We start from the raw sequence: 6,941 nt of genomic DNA on the forward strand, positions 1-6,941 counted from the left end.
GCTTGTAATCCCCGTGCTTGGGAGGCAGAGACAGGAGGATCGCGCAGGTTCGAAGCCAGCCGCGCGCGTTGGCTTAGGAGACCCTGTTTCCAAATATAAAAATGTAAAAATAGGTCTGGGAGTGTAGCCCGGAGGTAGAAGGGCTTCCAGGAACCCCAGTACCACCAAAAAAAAAAAAAAAAAGTACCTACTTCATGAGGTTGTTGTGAGGTTTAACTGTGCAAATATGTGACAGATAAGTGATAAAATAAATAAACCTAAGTAAATATATATATGTATCAGTTAGAAATACAGCATGTGAGATTTCCTCTCTACAAATGCTGCACCATGCATGTTCCCCAACTGTATGTCATCTCATATTTTTCTAACATACCTGTGCCACTGTACAACCAACAATGGTCTTCATATGTCTGACCGCCTACTTCTTCCTTCACAAGTTAATTCTTCAGTCTCCTACCTATACTAAATCACTTTAGAGGTTAGGAAACAATGGGAATATTCATCAAGTTAGTATCTTCTATTATACTCCAGCAATTCAATATCTTCTGCACAACATCAAATTATCATATTTTTTCTTCCCTGATTTCCTCAGTCTTATTCAGAATTTTCTATTAAATTCTTTTGTTTTTCTTTTTTAAAGAAAGGCACACTGCCATGTGCAGCGCCTCATTTGGATGTGTCTGGAATCTTGGAAGTTTGACTACCCTACGTTCTCCTACAAATGGACCTTGAGAGCTTGTTTAGAGCTTCTAGCAGAAGAGTGCAGCTACTCGTATACCCTTAACCGAAGACCGGTCCTCCTCTATTTGGGGAAGGTCGTCCTCTTCAAATGAGCGCGCAGCTTTGGGAGAGACGCACATGGAGCGGTGAGGGAGGAAGGGGACACCCGCCTAGCCAGCCAGATCAGCCGAATCAACCCTGGCGATCAATGGGGTGACAGATGCCACAGCCAGATCGCCCTCACATCCTATTAAATTCTTATTTAGGTTTACTGAACAGAAACTAAAACTCATTGTCCTCTAAAGCCCAAGGGTAGACCTTGACTCCATAGGAACTCTTCAAAAAGATTACCCTAACAAGCATTATTATGTCTCCATACCAAAGAACAAAATTAGTTTTGTGTTCAGGAGATCTAATCATCTCCCTTTCAACCGATATATTAACTGGAGGTAGGAGACATGGCTTTACATCTTAAATATGCATAGATACATCTGAAGCATTCATAAAGGTTCTTACGCTTAGGAGGCAATGCTCTCATTGGAATATAGGGTTCTGATGTGGTCACAGAAGCCTACCTCATAGAACCTCAGGGCTAGAATGCATCGAGCTGTGCAGACACAGTGAGGACAAGACCTCGCTGACCCTTGTTTAGCTTCCCACTGCCATCACCCGCCTCTAGACCTTCAGGTTTCCCTGGGTTACAGCATCCCCTTAAGTTGCTTGCCCCTAATGTGACATAACCCCATGGCAGTGAGTTTTTCTTTCCTGGCAGCTGTTCTCGGAGGCTTTCCTATTCTATCACAGATGCTTTGCTGTGCTAAAGGTTACTCCCTCCAGTTTGAACACTGGGAAAACAGCTCCCTGCCATTTTGTGGATCACTAAAGATTATTCTCTCTGGTTTCATGACTTGCTGAAGATGACTCCCCTTCTGTTTTGATCCTGGGAAGCCAGCATCCTTTCGTTTCTGCCTGGGCTTAAAAATTTACAAATGTGCAGATCTTGGTGTGGCTTGCCAGACCCCCTCCCCTGTAAATAATCCTTTTGCTCTTTCTTTGGGTGTTGATGTCACACCTGGGATCAGCCCATCTGCTTGCAGATAAAGAAATAAAACTTTGTCCAACCTCCACACTCTCTTTGTCCTGCTTGGTTCCTCTCAGCCTTCACTCTAACATAACCTTCCTCTTTATACTTTAAATATTGATCCTTCAAAATACCATTAGGGGTGTCTTCCTTAAGTAAGATAGTAAGATGCTGATCAGGTCCAGCTCCAGCCCACAAAAAAATTTTTTTGGTACTGGAGATGGAACCCAGGGGCGTTCTATCTCTGAGATACACCCCCAGCCCTATTTTTTATTCTTTATTTTGAAACAGGGTCTCCCTGAGAAGCAAAGGACCTCACTAAGTAGCTGAGGCTGTTCACGAACACAGATCCTCCTGTTTCAGCCTCTCAAATGCTGGGATTATAAACATGCACCACCATGCCCGGCAGCCCACAATTCTTAGCTCATTCTCCGTTACCTGCAGGATGACTCCCTAGATCTTTAGATGATATAAAAGCCCATTCAAAACAACACAGCACAGGATCTGGCTCAACCCACCTTTCCAGTTCAGCTCCCGCCATGTCTTTCCATCTTCACCGTATCTACCACTCCCACTTGAACACAACCTGCCTTTTCCCTGTGTGCTGAACTCATCATGCCTGTCCTTCCACTCACAGTGTTCTTTCCTCATGTCTTCTTGTCATAAGCCTACTCTATCACATCCTAGGGGAAAGGTTACCTCTTTCATGAGACCATCCTTGGCATCCTCTCCTTCTTTGTCTTGGTGACAGTCTTTTTCTTGTGTGTCCTTTCTGTCCTTGGCACATAATATTTTGTGCTAAAGAGTTTCACTCTTTGACACATCTTTCCCTCCTGTGCTGAAGCTCAATTAAAGCAAGAATTGTGCTGATGCATGCCTGTAATCCTAGTACTTGGGAGGCTGAAACAGGAGGATAACAAGTTAGTGACCAGCCGCAACAACTTAGCAATGCCCTCTGCAACTTAGCCAGAGCTTGTATAAAAAAAAAAAAAAATTAAATATGGCCAGGAATGTAACTCAGAAGTAGAAAGCTCTGGGTTGAATCCCTAGTAACACACACACACACACACACACACACACACACACACACACACACAGCAAGAAGTGAGCTATCCACCTCCTAATCCCAGCACCAGATAAAGCATTTTCCATCTATCTGAGATCTTAATTTACAATATAACTTGGAAATATCTCTGAATATAGCATTTTAGGGGTAAATAGCTCAGTTTTTAATAAATGATATACTCTTTGATTTACTGGAGGATGAAATGTGAAGTGAGGTGAATTATGAAATATGAAATATGGCTCTTGCCAAGTCTTTTTTTGTGTGTGTGTGGTACTGGGGGTGGAACCCAGGGGCTTTCTACCTCCAGGCTATACTCCCAGACCTATTTTATACTTTATTTGGAAACAGGGTCTCACTAAGTTGCTGAGAGCTTCACTCAGTAGCTGAGGCTGGCTTCGAACCTGTGCGATCCTCCTGTCTCAGCCTCCCAAGCACAGGGATTACAAGCGTGCGCCACCACGCCCAGCTCTTGCCAAATTTTAACCCAGTAAAATTGCGTTAAAAGGAAATTTGGATTTATGCTCTTCATTACTGTGTCAGTAATGACAGTTCTTTTTTTTTTCTTTTTTTTTTTTTTTTTTTTGCAGGTCTGGGGATGAAACCCAGGGGCAGTCGACCTCCGAGCTACAACCCCTGCCCTATTTTTTATTCTTTATTTTGAAACCGGATCTCACTGAGTTGCAGAGGGCCTCACTAAGTAGCTGAGGCTGTCCATGAACCGCGATCCTCCGGTCTCAGCCTCCCGAATGTTGGGATTACAAGTGTGCGTCACCACGCCCGGCTGACAGTTTGTTGTTGTTGTTGTTGTTGTTGTTTTGCTTGAGTTGGGAGAGAGGGGAATACAAGAAACAGAGAACTTGCTAATTAAGACAAAATAAATTCCCAATCACTCTCACAGTAAATCAAAGGCTGGTTTATCAGCCTCAACATAGAACACCAGAAGCTGATTCATTACTTTTATTTATTTATTTATTTATTTATTTATTTATTTATTTATTTATTTGTGGGTCTGGGGGTGGAACCCAAGGGGATTCGACCTCCGAGCTACACCTCCTGCCCTTTTTTTTTTTTTTTTTTTAGTGGTACTGGGTTTCCTGGAAGCCCTTCTACCTCCGGGCTACACTCCCAGACCTATTTTATATTTTTGAAACAGGGTCTCTTAAACCAGCACGGCTGGCTACGAACCTGCGCGATCCTCCTGTGTCCGCCTTCCAAGCACGGGGATTACAAGCGTGGGCCACCACGCCTGGCCCTATTTTTTATTCTTTATTTTGAAACCGGGTCTCACTGAGTTGCAGAGGGCCTCACTAAGTAGCTGAGGCTGTCCGCGAACTACAATCCTCCAGTCTCAGCCTCCCAAATGCTGGGATTACAAGTGTGCGCCAACACGCCCGGCTTGATTCATTACTTTTAAAAAGCTACTTTTAGCTGAGTGTGGTGGTACACACCTCTAATCCTAGTAGATGGGAAATTGAGACAGGAAGATTACAGGTTTAAGGCCAGCCTCAGCAATTTAGGAAGACTCTCAGCAGCCTCGAGAGACCCTGTTTTAGAACAAAAAATATAAAAAGGGCCAGGGCTGTAGCTCAGAGGTAAAATGTCTCTGGGTTCAATGCTTAGTAACACACACACACACACACACACACACCACGTTTGAGGATACTATTTCCACAGTTCACAGCTTTATGCCTGAAAAAACCAATACCCTACTGGTAGCCAGGTATGGTGTTGCATACCTATAATCCAAGTATTTGGGAGACTGAAACAGGATAGCAGGCTCAAGGAAAGCCTTAGCAATTTAGTGAGATTCTGTTTAAAAACAAAATGTTAGGGAAAGGCTAAATGAGTGATGTGTGCATGTATGCCTCTACCATCTTGTACTCCATTAAGATGTATGACTATAATGCACCAATAAGAAAAATTAAAAATAAGAAAAATAAATAAAAATGTAAAGGATCTGGGCGTGTATCTTGGAAGTAGAGCACTCCCTGGTTCAATCCCCAATACTAAAAATAATTTTTAAAAACGGTGTCAATATAATAACCATTGAGCTCCACTGAGAAGGCTCCTTTAGCAAGATCTAAACATCTCCTAGTCAAAAAAGAAATCAGGAAAACAAAGAGTCTCTCAGCACACATCTAAAAAGTAGGACTGAGCAACTACCTAGAAAATGGAGGAGCAAATTAAAATTTACGTCTGTCTCATGGCCTTAACATTTTAAATGGTTATTCCTGGAAGACAAGGCCCTTCCTTACCTCTGTATCTGACACAGGCCACTAACCACCGTCCTGAGACCACAGTGAGGTCCCACTTCATTTGCTAAGTGATTAACTTCTTTATAATGAGAAAATTGGCCAAATTCCTCCACTTCACATTCCAACTATAGATGCAAGGAGATCTTTTTGTTTACCTTTAAATCTAAAATGCTGGACGTCAGCCCGGCCGTCCCGGATGACGTGACGGCGGCGCGATCGGGGCTCGGGTGGGGCGGACGGCCCACCAGCCTTAGGCCCGCCAAGTACTGAAGACCCAGGGCCGAGGGCCCGGGACCCAGGGCCGGGGCGGCCGGGCAGAGTTTTGTATATATTCCGAAATGGTTTTCATCCACCATGAGTTGTTATCCAAAGAAACCTATGACTTCATTTCTTCGATTTCCAAAAGAACAGCTACCCGTGGTTAGAGCTCGGAACCCAGAAGCAAAAATTTCAGAACTAATTAAAAGAATTTCAGAACAATGGAGGGAACTTCCTGATTCGGCGAAAAAAATATATGAAGATGCTTATAAGGTAGAATGGCAGGCATACAAAGAAGAGATAGAATTCAAAAACAGCTAACTCCAAATCAGATGATATCCTTGGAAAAAGAAATCTTGCAAAGACGTTTAAAAAAGAAAGCCTTAATAAAAAAGAGAGAATTAACAATGCTTGGAAAACCTAAAAGACCTCGCTCAGCTTATAACATTTTTGTATCTGAACATTTCCAAGAAGCTAAGGATACTTCATCACAGGCAAAGCTGAAGAGTGTAAATGAATCATGGAAAAATCTGTCTAGTTCTCAAAAGCAAGTATATATTCAGCTTGCTAATGATGATAAAATTCGTTATGAAAATGAAATAAAATCTTGGGACGAACTGATCTAGTACGTCAAAAGAAACATCTAACAAAAGGTGACACTGAGGAGAGTTAAGATAGAAGACATCTCTGTTCATGATGATTAGGAACAAGAAACCATGAGGTCTCAAAACCTATAGCTGCTGTAATTAGAAAGGATAAAGTTGGTAAACATATTCAATTCTTTTTTTTCTTTAGCCCACAGACTTCTTCCAGTTGAATGCATTTTGTATTAATATTTAAAAAAAACAACAGATGCAGACTCATGAAAAATTTGATTTTCTGTTTAAGAAACTACTGAGGATCAAAATATTCCATGCAAATGTAACTAATACCTTTGATAAAGGTAAATGAGACTGAAGTTTTTTTTTATATTGGAAGACAATTATTGGAAAGACTATTCTTGTTCCTTACATTATGGAGGTCGAAATTTCTTTTAAAAATTCTCACCTATTATAGAAGCCACAGTGTTTTATGATATAATTATGCATTTTTAAGAAGCAGCCAGAAGTCATTGAGGGAAATTCCAATTCCTTAGTATAGTTCATATAATACTCAGAGCTGACAGTTTGTACATGCAGGTAATTGTTAGTTTCAGTAGCAACTTTATAAAAGGGACTGAGAAATTTAAAAAGTTTTTGGTCATGGTCTTTTTTTTCTAAAGTAGAAACTAAAAGTATGTATCAAATCTATGCACAGTGTTTTATATTGCATAGAATAGAAGTTCTAATTTTTTATTTAAAAAAATAAAAAATCTAAAATGCTGATAAATGGCCCATGTTATAGACTGAATTATGCCTTCTCCTTCCCCCAAACTCATGTTTTGAAGCCCTAACCTCCCATCCCTCAGAACGTGACCATACTTGGAGATAGCACCTTGAAAGAAGTCAAGTTAAAATGGGGTTGTTGGGGTGGGCCTGGTTCATATGACTAGTGTCATGTAGGAAGAGGTTGGGACACAGAC

General features: G+C 41.4%; 1 pseudogene across 1 annotated transcript; it reads left to right on the forward strand.

Moving 5' to 3' along the window:
• The first annotated feature begins 858 nt into the window (after window positions 1-858).
• On the forward strand, window positions 859-6,006 carry LOC308260111 (transcription factor A, mitochondrial-like; annotated as a pseudogene). Its single transcript has 3 exons — window positions 859-866; window positions 5,254-5,349; window positions 5,401-6,006. The product of its transcript is annotated as a transcription factor A, mitochondrial-like (transcript).
• Window positions 6,007-6,941: the final 935 nt, after the last annotated feature.

Source organism: Muscardinus avellanarius (assembly GCF_963383645.1).
Source record: "Muscardinus avellanarius genome assembly, chromosome: 3".
NCBI lineage: Eukaryota > Metazoa > Chordata > Mammalia > Rodentia > Gliridae > Muscardinus > Muscardinus avellanarius.